Here is a 19,413-nt window from a genome sequence, read left to right as displayed (position 1 = left end):
TAGCAATCACTACACTTAGGCTCACATTTCAGAATAGTCTTGGATCGTGTTCTTTCCCGATGAATCTAGAGTATAAGAAGGACTCCTATGGTGCCTCCAGTATGCTCCAGTCAGTAATGGGCCTTCAATCTATAGTTAGTCCACAGTGAAACCACTGAGTATAAGGATAGTGTGGGGCTGGGTTCTTCAGCAACAACAGTTTTGCTCCACAAATCTGATCTTACTGAGCAAAACACCTTTTTAATATGTATTGCCATTGTATCCCAGCCAACCCAACAAATCTAAATGCACAAACAACATTTAAATGCACAAAATTTCTCACACAACATCCTTGCTAGTCTTCATTATTATTACCTATGGTATGATTTATTTATTTTTCCTACCAATTCTGTTATCAGCCCCAGGCAGGATTCTTGGTTACACAAAGGCAGGTTCCCTGCAGTCTGATCTCAGCTTTGAAGATCTCAATTTAAAGATCTTTGAAGCATTATGAACAAAGCAGAGGACTTGATAGGACAAGGAACATCTGGACTTCTAGATGCTACCTACTGATCTATGATGAAGTTTCGTCATGCTCCATTGACCCACAAACCATAGAATCATAGAATCATAGAATAGTTAGGGCTGGAAAGGACCTTAAGATCATCTAGTTCCAACCCCCTGTCATGGGCAGGGACACCTCACACTAAAGCATGTCACCCAAGGCCTCATCCAACCTGCTCTTCAACACTGCCAGGGATGGAGCATTCACAACCTCCCTGGGCAACCTATTCCAGTGCCTCACCACCCTAACAGCAAAGAATTTCCTCCTTATATCCAATCTACACTTCCCCTGTTTAACCCGTTACCCCTTGTTCTGTCACTACAGTCCCTAATAAAGAGTCCCTCCCCAGCATCCCTATAGGCCCCCTTCAGATACTGGAAGGCTGCTAGGAGGTCTCCATGCAGCCTTCTCTTCTCCAGGCTGAACAGCCCCAACTTTCTCAGCCTGTCTTCATACTGGAGGTGCTCCAGTCCCCTGATCATCCTTGTGGCCCTTCTCTGGACTTGTTCCAACACTTCCATGTCCTTTTTCTGTTGAGGACACCAGAACTGCACACAATACTCCAGGTGAGCCCTCACAAGAGCAGAGTAGAGGGGCAGGATCACCTCCTTTGACCTGCTGGTCACGCTCCTTTTGATGCAGCCCAGAATACGGTTGGCTTTCTGGGCTTCAAGTGCGCACTGCCTGCCCCTCAATTTTCAAGGGATCCAAAACAGCCTGTTTTCACCATCCAGCATTGGACATCTAAAGCTGAGCTAATTCCAGGAGCCTCCTTCTGCAGCCAACGAAGACAGATGGGCTTCCAAACATCATTTAAAATTTAAAAAAGTGTATCTAGGAGTGTTGCTCAGTATCATTACCTTAAGCTGAGCTTCACATTATTGGAGTCATGTCAAATCAGTAAATTCTTTTTGTTTACCTTTTTCTCTTTCATGGTAAGTATAAGGCATTTGTTACTTGTTTTCCTACCAGTATATTACCTATTTCATGCCTTACAGTCCTCACTTTTGTTTTCATTGCTGCTTTACTTGACCATATTAAAGCAACTCCATCCCCTTTGTGTGTATGTATGTCTGTTATGGAGTGAAGAAATGAAGATAATTCATGTCATCAAACTAGGATTTGTGGATGTCATCACAATTCACTAGAACTAGTAAGTCCTGTAGCTTGTTCTTTATTGTTTGTCCTGGGTTCAGCAGTAGCAGTCATGTTTTTCCTTTGTGTTAGCTGGTGCAGTGCTGTGTTTTGACTTCCAGCCTGAGAACAGTGTTGGTGAAGCCGATGTTTTCAGTTGTTGCTAAGTGATGTTTACCCTGACCAAGGACTTTGTGAGGCTCATGCTCTGCCAGGGAGGAGGGGAAGCTGTGAGGAAGCAGACACGGGGCACCTGACCCAGGCTAGCCGGGGAGGTATTCCATACCACAGCACGTCATGCCCGGGGTGGGGGGTAACTGGGAGTTACCCAGAAGGACACGGGCTTCCGGGTGGAACTCGCCTTCTTGGCCGGTGGTATCGTATTCTCTTCCCTTGTTATTTTCCCTTATCATTGTTGTAGTTGATAGTAGCGGTGGTGATTTGTGTTGTTCATTGGTTGCTGGACTGTTCTTGTCTCAACCCGTAGGAGTGGCACTCTTTCGATCCTCCTCCCCGTTCCTCTGGGAGCGGGGAAAGGGGAGAGCCCTGGTGGGGGGGGGGACGGACCTTGATTGTTGTTAGCTCGGCACCACTCACTGGGAGTGAGTGAACAAGTTACCTGACTGGGTTTAAACCACGACAGTTATTTTTTTTTGGCTCCCAACGTGGGGCAGAGGGGTTGAGATAAGAACAGATCTGACTGGATTGATAGTCACTCGTCACAATGCTGATTTATTGGCTCTCAAGGTTGTTCCTCTTGATCTCACAGTTTCAGTATATCATATCTTACGTCCATCCGGTATTTGCTGTATTAGTGTTTTTCAAGTGTGGGGCTTGGGCTAAGGTTTTTGTCCCATTGTACTTTATGGTAATGACTTGTAATATAATAGAATCATTGATCATGAAACTGATCTGGCTTATGTTCCCAGTGTGGTCACCACCTTTATACTTTGGGAGGTATATGATGGAGGTGCTTAGCAATTACACATCTTTTTTCTCCTTCTCAGGTGCTCAACCTGTGAAGGAGACATCCTTTTACCCTCCCAGTCGTCCCCCCAGACCATTTACATTTGAGAGTTTTGAATTTTTTGAATGGCCTTTTAATGCTGTTGAGACTTGTTTGCTGATGGTGATGGGAATCACCATGCTAACACGCATAGAGTGTGTTTTGCCCACTGCTGATTTCAAGAGTTAAGCAGAGTCAGGTTTGGGTCTTGTCTGGGGTCAAACGACGATGTAGGAGGACCAAGAGATTTTCCCTGAGGCTGGACAGCCATGAGTGGCAGGGTGTGTGGGATAGTATGGGCAAGTATCTAGGTCAGTGGGCCCCTCCAGTCCTTTGGAATTTCACTACCGAACAACTACAAAATCCAGAAGAATTAGTAAAACACTTAAATGAGGTGTGTGGTCATTCTGGCCATACCAGAGATGGACAAATCATGGCAACGTGCTGGGGCTTGGCCTATGCTTACAGGGCCTTGTTCAACACTATCCAGCACCTTCAAAAGGAAAAGAATGTCGGCGGATCTGAGGGCAAAGTGACAGTCGCTACTCAAACTTTGGCTGCAATGAACAGCGCAGCTACCCCAGCGGCAAGTACAGCAGCTGCTCAAACTTCAACTGCAACAGACAGCGCGGTTACCCCAGCTCCAAGCACAGTAGCTACACCACCCCCAGCAACAAGTACAGTTGCTGCTCAAACCACAGTGATAATCACTGCAGCCAAACCAGAGGACCAATTCGTACCAATATCGGTTGCCCCTGTACGCAAGAGAACAAGCAAAAAGGAGGCAAAAAGGGTGAAGTGAGATGAAGGAACAATAAATTCATCACCCGGTCCAGAATCTGATCAGGAGTCATCATCACATGACGAAGAAGAAGAAGAAGAGGTAACTTCTCGACCTCGGACCTCAACCGAGCTGCGGAATATGCGAAAAGATTTTACCCGTCAACCAGGGGAGCACATCACCACCTGGTTACTCCGATGCTGGGACAATGGGGCCGATGGTCACGAACTAGAAGGTACAGAAGCCAAGCAGCTGGGATCACTTGCTAGAGAAGGGGGAACTGACAAAGCAATTGCAAGAGAGAAAAAGCCCCTCAGCCTTTGGAGGCGGCTCTTGGCAGCTGTGAAAGAAAGATTTCCGTACAAGGACGATGTTACGAGTCGTTCGGCCAAGTGGACTACTGTAGACAAAGGCATCCAGTCTCTGAGGGAATCGGCCATCGTAGAGATGCTTTATCACATCAAGCCAAATAACGGGGATACACCTATAGATCCAGATGAAGTTGAATGTACACGACCCATGTGGCGAAAACTTACACGGAATGCACCGTCATCATATGCCCATTCATTGGCAACAGTAACCTGGAATGACATAGTACCACTAACAGTGGATGAAATTGTTCATAAACTCCGAGAGTTCGAAGACAACCTCACCCCTTCCATCATCTCAGCTGTGAAAAAACTGTCCTAGGACCTCAAACAATTGAGGGACGATCTATCTGATTTATCCGGCTCCTCACGTGTACCAACACACGTCTCAGCTATTAACAAAAGGCATCCTACTGTTCAAGAGAGGAGATACAGGAGGTATACACCGCGGGGTACCCTATGGTTTTACCTGCTGGATGACGGAGAAGACATGACAAAGTGGGATGGAAAACCTACTTCAGCTTTGGAGGAACGGGTGAGTGAACTGAAGAGGGGAGCAAGGGCCAAGACTGATCATCCCATGAGAGCTACGGCTTCAGTCTCTGGTGAGCAGTTTCCCAGATGGAGTGGAAGAGCTGATTTTACTCCAGCTCCTGTGATAATGAAGAATAATCCCTTTCACCACGACTTAAGTGTCCAATGCTGTGATGACCATTAGAAGGGCACTTCCTCCAGCCAGGTGGAGGTAGGGGACAATCGGATTTACTGGACTGTGTGGATCAGATGGCCTGGCACATCAGTCCCACAGAAGTATAAGGCTCTAGTAGATACCGGTGCACAGTGTACCCTGATGCCATCAAGCTGTCAAGGGGTGGAACCCATCTATATTTCTGGAGTAACAGGAGGATCCCAAGAGTTGACTGTGCTGGAGGCTGAAATCAGCCTGACTGGGAGGGAATGGCAAAAGCACCCTATTGTGACTGGTCCAGAGGCTCCATGCATCCTCGGCATAGACTACCTCAAGAGAGGGTACTTCAAAGACCCAAAAGGGTACCGGTGGGCTTTTGGTATTGCTGCTTCGGAGACTGAGGAAATTGAGCAGCTGTCCACCTTGCCTGGTCTCTCAGAGGATCCCTCTGCTGTGGGGTTGCTGAAAGTTGAAGAACAACAAGTGCCAGTTGCGACCACAACAGTGCACCGGCGGCAATATCGCACCAACCGAGACTCCCTGATTCCCATCCATCAGCTGATCCGTAGACTGGAGAGTCAGGGGGTGATCAGCAGGACCCACTCACCCTTTAATAGCCCCATATGGCCAGGGCGAAAGTCTAATGGAGAATGGAGACTAACAGTAGACTATCGTGGCCTGAATGAAGTCACACCACCCTTGAGTGCTGCTGTATCGGGCATGCTAGAACTTCAGTATGAACTAGAGTCCAAGGCAGCCAAGTGGTATGCCACGATTGATATTGCCAATGCATTTTTCTTAATTCCTTTGGCAGCAGAGTGCAGGCCACAGTTTGCTTTTACTTGGAGGGGTGTCCAGTTCACTTGGAACCGACTGCCCCAGGGGTGGAAACACAGCCCTACCATTTGCCATGGACTGATCCAGAATGCACTGGAACAGGGGCAAGCTCCAGAACACCTGCAATACATTGATGACATTATTGTGTGGGGCGATACAGCGGAAGAAGTCTTTGAGAAAGGGAGGAAAATAATCCAAATCCTGCTGAAAGCCGGTTTTGCCATAAAACGGAGTAAGGTCAAGGGACCTGCACAGGAGATTCAATTTTTGGGAATGAAATGGCAAGATGGACGTAGACAGATCCCCACAGATGTGATCAACAAGATAACAGCAATGTCTCCACCAACTAATAAGAAAGAAACGCAAGCTTTCTTGGGTGCAGTGGGGTTCTGGAGAATGCACATCCCAAATTACAGTTCGATTGTAAGCCCTCTCTATCATGTGACCCGGAAGAAGAATGATTTTAAATGGGGCCCTGAGCAGCAACAAGCCTTTGAGCAAATTAAACGCGAGATAGTTCATGCAGTAGCCCTTGGACCAGTCCGGACCGGACCAGATGTAAAAAATGTGCTGTACACTGCAGCTGGGGAGAACGGTCCTACCTGGAGCCTCTGGCAGAAAGCTCCAGGGGAGACTCGAGGTCGACCCCTCGGCTTTTGGAGTCGGGGATATAAAGGATCTGAGGCCAGCTATACCCCAGCTGAGAAAGAGATACTGGCAGCCTATGAAAGGCTTCGAGCTGCTTCGGAAGTGATTGGCACTGAAGCACAGTTCCTTCTGGCACCCCGGCTGCCCGTGCTGGGCTGGATGTTCAAAGGCAGGGTCTCCTCTACACATCATGCAACCGATGCTACATGGAGTAAATGGGCTGCACTAATTACACAACGAACTCGAATAGGAAATCCCAGTCGTCCAGGCATTCTAGAAGCCATCATGGACTGGCCAGAGGGCAAAGATTTTGTAATGTCACCAGAGGAGGAGGTGGTGCTCGCTGAAGAGGCCCCACCATATAATAAACTGTCACAAAGTGAAAAGCAGTATGCCTTGTTTACTGATGGGTCTTGCCGTATTGTGGGAAAGCATCGGAGATGGAAGGCAGCTGTATGGAGTCCTGGACGACAAGTTGCAGAAACTGCTGACGGAGAGGGTGAATCGAGTCAGTTTGCCGAGGTGAAAGCCATCCAGCTGGCCCTGGACATTGCTGAACGAGAAAAGTGGCCACTACTTTATCTCTATACTGACTCATGGATGGTGGCAAATGCCCTGTGGGGGTGGTTGAAGCAATGGAAGCAGAGCAACTGGCAACGCAGAGGTAAACCCATCTGGGCTGCTGCACTGTGGAAAGATATCGCTGCCAGGGTGCAGAACCTGGTGGTGAAGGTACGTCATGTAGATGCCCATGTACCCAAGAGTCGGGCCACTGAGGAGCACCAGAACAACCAACAAGTGGATAAAGCGGCTAAGATTGAAGTGGCTCAGATGGACTTAGATTGGCAACATAAAGGTGAATTATTTTTGGCCCGGTGGGCCCATGACACTTCAGGCCATCAGGGCAGAGATGCAACATATAGATGGGCCCGTGACCGAGGGGTGGACTTAACAATGGACACTATTGCCCAGGTTATTCATGAGTGTGAAACATGTGCTGCAATTAAACAAGCCAAGCGGTTAAAGCCTCTTTGGTATGGAGGACGATGGTTGAAGTATAAATATGGGGAGGCCTGGCAGATTGACTATATCACACTGCCACCAACCCGCCAAGACAAGCGCCATGTGCTTACCATGGTGGAAGCAACCACCGGGTGGCTGGAAACATACGCTGTGCCCCATGCCACTGCCCGGAACACTATCCTGGGCCTTGAGAAACAGATTTTGTGGCGACACGGCACCCCAGAGAGAACTGAGTCAGACAATGGGACTCATTTCCGGAATAACCTTATAGATATTTGGGCCAAAGAGCATGGCATTGAATGGGTATATCACATCCCCTACCATGCACCAGCCTCTGGGAAAATCGAACGGTACAATGGGCTGTTAAAAACTACACTGAGAGCAATGGGTGGGGGAACTTTCAAGCATTGGGATACACACTTACCAAAGGCCACCTGGTTGGTCAACACCAGAGGATCTGCCAACAGGGCTGGCCCAGCCCAGTCAGAACTTTTACATATTGTAGAGGGGGACAAAGTTCCCGTGGTGCATATGAAGAATTTGCTGGGGAAGACAGTCTGGGTTATTCCTGCTTCAGGTAAAGGCAAACCCACTCGTGGGATTGCTTTTGCTCAGGGACCTGGATATACTTGGTGGGTAATGCGGGAAGTCCGATGTATACCTCAAGGGGATTTGATTTTAGGGGAAAACAGCCAGTGAACTCAATCGTATGCTGTTGCCTGCTGTGTAATGCTTTTATAGCCCATCAACTAGATGTCTCCAGGTCACCAGCGACTGGCCCTGACTTCCCTCCAGCCATCATCCCAACAGAGAATGAACTTTGAACATCATGGACCGAAGGGACTCGGCAGCATTATAGGGATTGGTCCATGCACTAAGAAAATGATCTTTTCCTCTTGGTCTGTATGTATATGGATGTATATATGTGGGAGAGCGATGGTGTATTGAAAATGGGGGATCTGAGCACGACGTGAATGGTATGGAATAAGGGGTGAATAATGTCCTGGGTTCAGCAGTAGCAGTCATGTTTTTCCTTTGTGTTAGCTGGTGCAGTGCTGTGTTTTGACTTCCAGCCTGAGAACAGTGTTGGTGAAGTCGATGTTTTCAGTTGTTGCTAAGTGATGTTTACCCTGACCAAGGACTTTGTGAGGCTCATGCTCTGCCAGGGAGGAGGGGAAGCTGTGAGGAAGCAGAGACAGGGCGCCTGACCCAGGCTAGCCAAGGAGGTATTCCATACCACAGCACGTCATGCCCGGGGTGGGGGGTAACTGGGAGTTACCCAGAAGGACACGGGCTTCTGGGTGGAACTCGTTTTTCTTGGCCGGTGGTATCGTATTCTCTTCCCTTGTTATTTTCTCTTACCATTGTTGTAGTAGGTGGTAGCGGTGGTGATTTGTGTTGTACATTGGTTGCTGGACTGTTCTTGTCTCAACCCGTAGGAGTGGCACTCTTTTGATCCTCCTCCCCGTTCCTCCAGGAGCGGGGAAAGGGGAGAGCCCTGGTGGGGGGGGGACGGACCTTGATTGTTGTTAGCTCGGCACAGTTGGTATATGGAGTGACACACTAGTAAAAGCAGATGAGGACATTAAAGCTTTTTTTTCCTTAGAGAAAAATCCCTCTGTTTCATTGTCCCATCTTAGCGATATACTTTCCATACCATACACTGGGTATCAGTCCTTTGCTACCAATGTAAGTGCTGGTTCTATCTCTTCCAGGTATTTCCTTCTTCCATTATTTTTTGGCTTTTGTCCTCCCGTAAGTCATATAGAAATCAGTAGATTTTGTAAAGCTTTCTGCAGCATTTTAAAGCTGTATCACAGTACTTGGTAAATGACTGCACTTTTGCTAGTTGATGCTATGGGTCAGTAAAACAAGATGGATAAATGCTTTCTGAAAGTGTATAGGCTTTTTGACCAACTTCTTTTTAGCACAATCATTTTTACAAGACTTCTTCCAAAGATGCACCTTGGAATGAAGTTTTATCTCCCAGGGACGTGGAAGAAAGATTTGCAATAGCTCTGAGCTGTATATCACACCTCAGTCCTGCTTGTAGATCATGCTATTAAGGGCTTGACTAGCACTTAATTTCCATCTCTGTCTACCTGTACATGTTGTCTCCTTTCTCTTTCCTTTATCTTCTTATGACTTTCAGTTCTTTGCTTGCTTTCAGGATTTCCTTCATAAATTGAGTAAACTTCTTCATGATCTCCTTCTCATGCTATCATTAAGTTGAAAGTGCATTTGTTTCTTCTAAGAATTTTATTTAGACCATACAAGATATGAATCTTCTTATTTCATAATTTCAGGTGGTTTTACACCCTAATTATTGTAACTAATCAAATGAGCTTTTATGTTTGGTTAGGGTTTTGGTTTTTTTTTTCCGTTTGGGTTTTTTTAGTGTTTTTGGTTTTTGTTTTTTTTTTTTTCTTGGGGTTGGTTTTTTTGTAGGTTTTTGGGGTTTGTTTTTTCTTTGGGGTTTGTTTTGTTTTGTTTTGGTTTTGTGTTTTGGTTTGGTTGGTTGGATATTTTTTAATTATTTGTTATGTGTCTTCTGTTTTCCTGGCTGCTGTTTTAACCCAAGGCAAAGATGTTTTCAGGCAGGTTTCCTTGGTCATACATCCGGTGCCTCTCTTTCACAGTTTTAAGACAGAATTCTGCATTCTGCTGTGCTTTTGCGTTTTTGCACAACCCTGCAAAAAAGACAACTAAGCCTTTTTCTTGTGCTGGTGATCAAATTAGGAATTAAAGTTAATCCCTGCCCAAAGACTGGATCAGCACTTTTTGCTGTTGTTGCTGGTTTTATTCTTGGTTTTTGTTTGGGTTCTTTGTTTTGTCTTTTTTTGTGTTTTTTTTTTTTAAGAGCAGGCAGGAACATACAGTGCTCCCTGACTTGCTCAGTTCCCAGACATGGATGCCTTCCAGCCACCCCAATGGCAGAAAGGGCTGGCAACAGACTTCACACCAGTGCCATAGGCACACTTGAATGCACAGTCTCTCCTGCACTATAGGGGAAGCCCTGTGGGGCATCCAGGCCTGCACTTCTACCAAAAAGCTGTCTTGAGGTGCTCCTTCAAAGATCACAGAGCTGCATCCAAAGACCTTTTGGATTAAATGTGTGGGATATGTGTCATTGTCATCTTTTGAAGATTGTTGCCCCTTATCTGAAAGGTTTTGGCAAGCTGTGTGCTTGGTGTTAAACTGACTCTGAGTAGCCAATAATGAACTATCAGCAGAGATTAATTTATGAGTGTAATAATAGTTATACGCTTACTATTAAATATTTCCAAATGAAACTTGTGCACATATGGAACAAAGTCAGTTTAGTGACATCTCTTAACTCTGGCCCAGTTTCATTAACTTTTATTTTCCTCACCTGTTTCCACTATCATTATTGTCAGCCTGGGGCAAGCATTTTTGAATCATTCATTTTAATTACAGCACAATAAGTATACAGCCCCTTGTGATATTTATCAACAAAATACTCAAGAAATTTGTAATATATTGAAAATAAATCCTGTTCATAGCATACTGTTTTCCCAACTGTAGAAGATTTTAACAGTTCATGTATCGTGCATTTACCACCTTTTTAACATTTCAACATAGCCTGGAATTTATACCCTTTCATGACTCACCAGTCCCTGCTGCTCAGATGTAATCATCACATAAGAGTAGAAATACTGAGAGAACAGAACTAATACTGCAGTGCTGGCCGGGCTGGTAGTGCTGAGCAAAGTGGATTAATAAATTCCAGCATGATCTATTCCTGGCAACAGACAGAAGTACCCCAGAACAGGCTGGGTCTGGTCCATACACATGCAAGGACAGGTAACGAAGAAAGTGAGACTGCTGGATACTCAGTACAGAAGCTGGTTATGAAACTTATGGTAGACTTTTACTGTCCCCTTAACATCTGAGGAATGCAACATTTGGTGAATGAATGATTAACCATTTGCTGGGATCTTAGAGAAATAGTTGGACAAAATATTTGCGGAACCTCTTTGAATAGGCTTTGGTACAGAGGACTGCCTTTGACAGGCTCACTGTACCTTATTAAAGTAGGAAAACTTCATAGATCCATTAGCAAGGAAAAGACTAACTTGTCACTACTGGGAGCTATCAGCACATAACACTACTGGCCTTTTTCCCTGACATGTGGAAGGGTTGAACATAACAGCCAAGTCTTCAGCTTCACAGCTCTGCAGTTAATGTGCTTTTGCAATTAAACACAGTCAGGCTGGTTCTGCCTTCATCTGTGGGCTTTAGCTGTAATGAAGATCAGGCAATGGCTTGGCACATCTCTGACCCTCCTGGGTATCTCTGCTATCTGTCTCCTTTAGTGATGTGGATGGTTGCACTGCTTTGGCACCCATGGCAGACACACAGTTGGTATTCTTAGGAGTTGGGTGCAAGGAGGTATGGTAGCAATAGGCTGCAGCTTGCTGAAAGGATTCCCAGTGCAATCTGCCATAGGGGGTGTCTGCAATTCCACCCCAGCCTGCCCAGAGCCAGCTATGCAGCTCCTTCACAATGCATGAAACTCAGCTGCTCAGGGTTGCTTGTACTGAGATATGTAATTCATGTACAATTTAAAGGACCCAGTTTCATGGGGGCTATGCTGATTTATCCCTCTTTATGATATGACCATAAGTATTTCTTTAAAATGCGTCAGATTTAAGCTATCTTAGATGTCTGTGTGGCCCATATTGCCTTTAAGATGAAATAGTGTATTAAGTGACAAAACCCTCAGTACTGCTATTTATGCATGGTGTTGTCCTCTTCAAACAGATGCCTGACAAACAGCAGCAGAGTGAAACAAGGTGTCTCAGGGCTGAAAAGTGTTTTTTAGAATCTTAGAATCATAGAATAATTAGGGTTGGAAAGGACCTTAAGATCATCTAGTTCCAACCCCCCTGCCTTGGGCAGGGACACCTCACACTAAACCATGTCACCCAAGTCTCTGTCCAACCTGGCCTTGAGCACTGCCAGGGATGGAGCATTCACAACTTCCTTGGGCAGCCCGTTCCAGTGTCTCACCACCCTTACAGTAAAGAATTTCCTCCTTATATCCAATCTAAACAATAGGAACAATAGGAACAATAAAGTCATAACGCATCATCTTCTCAAGTCCTGACCCTGCCTAGATACTTTCTAGTTGGGATGTGAATGAAAGCCCATCAGTGGCAAAGGCATCTCTGCAGGCCATAGAAAGGGAAGAAAGAGAAAGATGACAGCTAGCCACAGTCAGAGCTCCCTCCTAGTAATCACAGCCCCAAGCTGCTGAGTAGCGCCTCTCCAACTAACACAATCAGGATTCACTAAGCCATTTCTCTCAATGTATATTGTGCTCAGAGTAATTTCTTTCTATCCCTTAAGCAATGCGGACTTGATGGAAAGCAGTTCTAGGGAGATGCCACCTTCCTGGACCACAAAACCAGCCAAAAGGCTGGTTGCTCACATGCTGTCTCCAAAGTCCTTTCACTTCAGATACAGGCTCCTCTGCTCTCTTCTGTCCCACAATAAACATGTTTCTTATACCCCAGGTGCCTCTTCACCTTCTTTTATTTCCTTTGTTTAGTTAATCCTCTCTAACGAACTCCCAAGGAATTAAATAATTAAAAAATATGTCTGAGAATTCATTTGTTGTTTGCCAGCCATCGCTCTGTTCACATATTATATTCCTCTTTCACCTTCCCCCTGTCTTGTCTGTTTACACAAAGCCTTTTTGTGTCAGGTACATTCAGTGAGCAGCAACACACAGCACTGTGTGCTCACACAATGGGCTTCTAATCTCAGTTGACCCTTCAACAACCCTTAAATTTAGAGTGCCACAAATACCATCATATAATTTCAGCTAATAGATATCAGTGAGTACCAAGCCTTCCACTTTAATCTGTGGTCCCTATATTTGCTTAAAGGGCTGATTTTTGATAACTGACAGATTGAAGAGTGGAGTACTGTAACCTCGTAGAAAATCTTTGTGTTTATTTGTGAAAGTAATTTTCTAAGAAGGTCCTAGGACTATATATAGAGTTGAAACTATGGGAGTATGCTGCAAGTAGATCACTTTTCTAGGTGGTTAGGCTGTTATAGCTGGGATTCACATCACCCCAAAATTAGGAACATAGTCTGTGGTGATCATTTGTGTTCTTTTCATAGCAAAAGGAGAGATCCTCAGAGGCTGATTCATCTTAGATGACAAAGTTTCCCTGCCAGACGGCTCCACAGATCTGCTTTCCAGACAGTTCAGAAAACTGAATTCTTCCCTCAGTAAACACACTCCTTGGAACAGAAAATAACCTGTTCCTGCAGGACCAAATTGTGTTCATTTCTCCTCTTCGCATGAAAACTACAAACCTAATATGAGGTCCATTTGTACTACTGCGATATTTGGATTTCACCTACCTTTTCAGTTTATCCTGTCTCACATTAAAAAGCTGCTATGAAGATTACCATTGCCTATATTAAATAGAAAATAGGCACAGTAAGAAAGATATCATCTATGAATCATAGACTTTGCAAAATGCTAATACAGTAGGAGTTGTTTTCAGTACTTGTCCATGAGCCCATATACCCATATACCCAAGTCCATACAAGCTGCCCATTTTGTATATCCGTTTTGTGATACCAGAGAGTTAAGCTGCAAAAGACCCAAGTGCTGGCTTATCCCACTTGAATCAAAAGGAGCTGCATCTTCTAAGGCAATAATTACATTGAATCTGTTTATTAAATTATTTTACCTTTATGGTTGGGTTTCTTATCAGTTTAACATATTTCAGTTCCAGTATCTTCAATTTCTTTCTGCTGGAGACAATTGGCAGGGTACAAAGAGCAAGCAATGCATTTTCACAGATTAAACAGAGAAAGCACAATGAATCATTGCTTTATACAGTCTTTTTTTTTTTGAAAGAGAGACAAGAAAGACATTGATTTAAAGAGTAAAGCAATTGTTTTTTCAAGTTTTGATCTCACATACGAAAACATAAAAGCTCAAGAGAATGGAAAATTCACCAGAATTGATCCAGTGTGACAAGGAACTGCAAAACTTCTGAGAAGTCTTGTAAAACAAAAACCAAGCCCCCACAAAATTCCAGCCTATCAAATTTAATAATGTCTTCTTTTTTCGGGGGCAAATGAAGGACAAAGTGAAAAAGAAAAAAAGAGGTTTAATTTTTTGTTGTTTGTTTGGTTTTGTGACTTTTTTGTTTGTTTGTTATTTTATTCAGGTTAAAAATAAATTCGACAAAAGAGATTAAATTTACGTAAGAAACTTCCTCAGGTATTACAGCTTTGCAGCTGAAATTCACTTACCTTAACCTCCAGTAAAAGGTCCAGATTAGTTTAAATCTTTTTGATTTTTTAAATGGGGTTGGATCAGGTACGTGAATAAGGAGGAGTAGTCCAGTTTCTACAATAGGATGCCTTAGTCTCTGCTTTGTTGTGCTAGCAATTGCTGACCTTCAGGATGTCCTACAACAGCACAACATCTGTTTCCCACACTCTACATGAAGAAGAAGGAAGCAATTCAGTTGTGTAGATCAACAAAACAATTACAAATTAAGACATGAGATAAACTTTCCAACAAGCTTTTCGTATCCTTAAAAAAAAAAAAAAAAAGAGAGAGAGAATCAATAATAAAGTCTCCACAAAAGCAAAGCAAAACTGAAATAGCATAGGGTACTCGGCATTAAGGAGGAAATTGTAGATTCTCAAGGTGAGAAATGCTTTTTTTTTCTGTTTTTGTATTGAACAAATGCAATTGAACAAACCAGAACACTTCTGGCTGTAACTGACAGGGTGGTATTGAAGAGTAGACCTGGCTGATTTCCTCTTGGCTGCTGGGCCAAACACTTCAAATACTTCAAAATATTGAAGTGACAGATGAAAGCTTTGCTATCAGGGATACACCAAGATTGTATTTGTTATTTTCCTGGTTTTATAACTTCGTTTTCATTTTTGAAATCCAAGACTTTACCTTTCCTTGGTGGAGTAAATATGAAGGGTGGCTATTAAAGTCTGATATGCTGTGAAGATCAGATTTTACAAAAATGAGATACTTTGCTTGTCCAGCAGTCACTAGATATGGCTTGTGAAAACAGAGCCTCTGGGAACATTTGTAACCTAAGATTAGTTGGGAAACGACTGGCCATCAGCAGAGGGAAGACATGAAGCTATTGAGGGGCTCCAGAGGAGGACCACAAAAATGGTCAGAGGAATGGAATACCTCTCCGATGAGAGAAGGCTGAGAGAGCTGGGGTTGCTCACCTGGGAGAAGAGAAGGCTCTGGAGAGACATTATTGCTGCTTTCCAGTTCTTTAAAGGGGCCTATGAGAAAGATAGGGAGAGACTCTTTAGCAGGGCCTATTGTGGTAGGACGAGGAGTGATGGTTTTAAACTAAAAGAGGGGAGATTGAGGCTGGATGTGAGAAAAGAATTCTTCACAATGAGGGGGGTAAAATACTGCCACAGGTTGCTCAGAGAGGTGGTGGATGTGTCATCCCTGGAGACATTCAAGGCCAGGCTGGATGTGGTTCTGGGCAACCTGATCTAGTTGAAGATGCATGTGATGTGACATGGAGAGTGGGATTCAGTGTGCCCTCAGCAAGTTTGCCAATGACACCAAGCTGTGTGGTTCGGTTGATACGCTGGAGGGAAGGAATGCCATCCAGAGGGACCTTGACACGCTTGTGAGGTGGGCTGATGCCAGCCTGATGAAGTTTAACCATGCCAAGTGCAAGGTCCTATACCTGGGTCGGAGCAATCCCAGGCACAGATACAGATTGGGCAGAGAAGAGATTCAGAGCAGCCCTGCAGAGAAGGACTTGGGGGTGTTGGTTGATGAGAAAAAGAACATGAACCGGCTGCGGTGTGCGCTCGCAGCCCAGAAAGCCAACCGTATCCTGGGCTGCATCAAAACAAGCATGACCAGCAGGTCAAAGGAGGTGATCCTGCCCCTCTACTCTGCTCTCCTGATACCTCACCTGGAGTATTGTGTGCAGTTCTGGTGTCCTCAACATAAGAAGGACATGGAAGTGTTGGAACAAGTCCAGAGAAGGGCCACAAGGATGATCAGGGGACCGGAGCACCTCCTGTATGAAGATAGGCTGAGAAAGTTGGGGCTGTTCAGCCTGGAGAAGAGAAGGCTGCGTGGAGACCTCCTAGCAGCCTTCCAGTATCTGAAGGGGACCTATAGGGATGCTGGGGAGGGACTCTTCATTAGGGACTGTAGTGATAGGACAAGGGGTAACGGGTTAAAACTTAAACAGGGGAAGTTTAGATTGGATATAAGGAGGAAATTCTTTCCTGTTAGGGTGGTGAGGCACTGGAATGGGTTGTCCAGGGAAGTTGTGAACGCTCCATCCCTGGCAGTGTTCAAGGACAGGCTGGACAGAGCCTTGAGTGACATGATTTAGTGTGAGGTGTCCTTGCCCGTGGCAGAGGGGTTGGAACTAGATGATCTTAAGGTCCTTTCCAACCCTAACTATTCTATGATTCTATGCTCCTGCCCATTGCAGGGGGGGTTAGACAGAATGACCTTTGAAGGTCCCTTCCAAACCAAACTTTTCTGTGATTCTATGATTCTGGGGACTACTGCTACTACATGTGTGCCTCAAGTGAAACACCCCACTCCAGGCAGAGACCAAAGTATTCAAGACAAGGAGCACCAGCAAAAATCCTGCCACCCCCACAGATTAGGTCAATAACAAACACTGTGCCAAAGAGGAGGCAAAAGTGCAAAATGGTTCTGGCAATAAAATTGATTCTTATTCATCTGAGAAACAGACTGGTTACTCTTACCAGATTAGAATAGGAAAACATATATTTTTTAATTCTTTAACTAATGCAGTGGGATACTAAATATCAACAAAGCAGAAAACTTGGGTCACTGGCTGTAGGCTATCGACGGATGAGGTTGTTAAACTGATGTTTTCAATATAGGATTATGGGTAAGTCCTTTGAGATATGGTGAATGTCCAAAAGATTGAACAGAGAAGACAATAAACAAATTTTTCAATATTTACAAGGGATAATGTGCTGAAAATGTAACTATAGGTCTGTCAATTTAATGCTTACCCAGGGCAAAATCTCAGGAAGCCAAAATAGGATGCGCTCAATAAAGAATTAAGGATGAACAGCCTAATTAATACCAGACCTCATGGTCTACTGAAAGATAAAACTTTAAAGACAAATAAGTTGCATTTTTGGTAGGATTTCTAGACTGGCAAAATGTGCTTTTGTTAAAATAACAAAGTTATATGAGGCCATATATCTTTCTCATTAAAAAAAGAAAAAAAAAGAACTATTCAAACTTCAAAGTCAAGGTAAGCAAATAAAAAAATTAGTAGAGATATTTAAAAAAATACTAAATTGGAATGATCTTTCAAAAATAACATTTCTGGTAGGCTTTTCTTATCCAAATGTAGTTCAGGGGAGTTCATGGATGGGGAGGGAAGGCAAGCTTGTGGTTGGCACTGACTGAATGAGAGACAAAGATAGCTTCTAGAGAGAGGCTCAGACAGCAGGAAAATCTGGGCTTTCCATCTTTTAATTAAAGAGCTAGGTGCAAATATCAAACAGCTAGGAATAGGGAATGTAGCCTGCAAGGGAAATAAAAACTGAATTAGTGTTGGTAAGAAAAAAACCCACCCTTTTTTAATGAGAGCAGACTGGAAAGTGTTCAGATGGGATCCCTAGAATAGTTTGAAATTTAGAAAGCCTTTAATGAGATATTGGAGAAGCCCAAGTGAATTTTCTCTCATCTTCAAGTTTGCATTTCTACCCAGTCACAGCAAATGCTTGCCCTCTACTAACAGTATCAGCATCTGTGGAGTGCCTGCCCATGGTCACTGAGACTGAGTTGACTCCTTTAAGGTGAGGACAAGAGAAGGCATTTATTCCAGATAACATGAGACACTTACAGGTTCCTCCTCCACAGCTGAGGGAGGAAAATGAGCAGTTCAGACCTCAGATGCACTTAAGATAGCATTAAGGGTCCTGCAGAGCTATCCATAGTTGCCTAGGGGAGCAAGCAGACAGCAGACAGAGAGGAGAGCTACCATCGGCAGAGCTCAAGAGGGCCAAGACTGGTTGTTGCTAACAAGAAAAGAGAGTGAAGACAAAGGATCAGCTCTAAGATTTAGACAAAAACAAATAATTTGAAATATAAACAATTTCTTAAAAAATATTTAAAAGTTAGAAATATTGTAAAAAAGCTGCAAAATAAATAAAAAAAAAGAAAGGATGGGAAGCAGTTAAAGTTAATTGGAGCGCAAAAATTTTGGTTTATGTCTGCAGGATGAAGCAACAACTCTTTCTTTGGCTGTGAGCTGAGAATGCAGGAAAATGCAGGCTGGAGATAGCAGAAAATGAAAATAACTATGGATATTGGGAGACCATGGCAGGACAGGTGAGGTTCACAAGCATCTCTGGAGGTCATCTACTTCAATCTCCCTGCTCAGAGCAGGGTTACCTACAGCAGGTTGCTCACTACTGTCCAGTTTGGTTTTGAATATCTTCAAGGATGGGACTCAGCAGCCTCTCTGGGCAGCCTGTGCCAGTGCCTCATAACCCTCACAGTACAAAAAAAAGGGGGGTTGTGTGTTTAGACAGAATTTTCTGCATTGTAACTTCTGTCCATTGCCTTTTGTCCTCTCAGTGGGCATCAAGAAGAGACTGGCACCAACTCCTTTACTCCCCCTCTTCCAATATTTACCTACATGGATAAGATTCTTCTGAGTCATATTCTCCAGGCTCAACAGGCACAGCTCTCTCAGTCTGCCCTCCTACCAAAGATGATTCAGTCCCTTCATCTTCTTGCCCCTTTGCTGAACTCTCTCCAACATGTTCACATCTCGTACTGGGGAACCCAGCACTGGATCCAGCAATCCAGATATGTTTCACCAGTGCTAAGTAGAGGGGAAGGATCACCTCTCACCCCACCACTGGCAGTGCTCTTCCCAGTGCCCACCTATACCAAGATAGGAAAGGATGGGGCAAGTAGGGGAGTAGGGGACATAGAAATGAGTCAGGAAAACACATCTGCCTCCCAGATAGGAGAGAAAAACAACTGCAAAAGAAAAAAGTTAAGGTGAAGCAGCAAATAGCAATAGTATTTTTTCCATTCTTTCTTCAATAAGATAAGCAGAGAGTTTGTTGATGAAGGAGGAAAGAGTGCCAAAGAAAAATCCATGGATTACAGGCACCCAATTCAATTCAGCTGGTGAAGTAGAGCAATTTAACAAGACAGGGGCATGACTGAAGGGAAAGGAGAAGGAATGCTTAACAGAGGGAACAAAAGTTATTTCTGCCAGGAGCAGGACTAGAGAAAATAAATATATGGAAGTGTAAGGGAGTGAGTGCCATATATGAGGAAGCTGTTAGGAAAGA

The 19,413-nt window shown here is 44.2% G+C and overlaps 2 protein-coding genes across 3 annotated transcripts in view; one reads left to right on the top strand and one right to left on the bottom strand.

Moving 5' to 3' along the window:
- The window catches only part of DGKH (diacylglycerol kinase eta), a 544,322-nt gene that overhangs the window by 447,823 nt on the left and 77,086 nt on the right, over positions 1-19,413 (top strand). The gene's annotated exons all lie outside the window — the stretch shown is intronic.
- EPSTI1 (epithelial stromal interaction 1) overlaps positions 12,276-19,413 on the bottom strand; it is a 62,416-nt gene continuing 55,278 nt past the window's right edge. Inside the window, exons 12-13 of one of the 2 annotated variants that reach the window (XR_009968133.1) lie at positions 14,338-14,623; positions 12,276-13,485 (exon numbers count right to left, since the gene is read on the bottom strand). The gene's annotated coding sequence lies outside the window, so the exon portion shown is untranslated. Of the gene's footprint in view, positions 13,486-14,215; positions 14,624-19,413 lie in introns of those variants that run through there. The other variant, XR_009968131.1, reaches the window with a different exon arrangement.

The sequence above is a fragment of the Pezoporus occidentalis genome, unplaced genomic scaffold (assembly GCF_034315485.1).
Source record: "Pezoporus occidentalis ecotype Australia unplaced genomic scaffold, CSIRO_AGI_Poc_V1 ctg5, whole genome shotgun sequence".
NCBI classification, from domain to species: Eukaryota; Metazoa; Chordata; class Aves; order Psittaciformes; family Psittacidae; genus Pezoporus; species Pezoporus occidentalis.
Note: the sequence above shows the minus strand (reverse complement) of the source record. Positions and strands in the feature narration are given on the sequence as shown.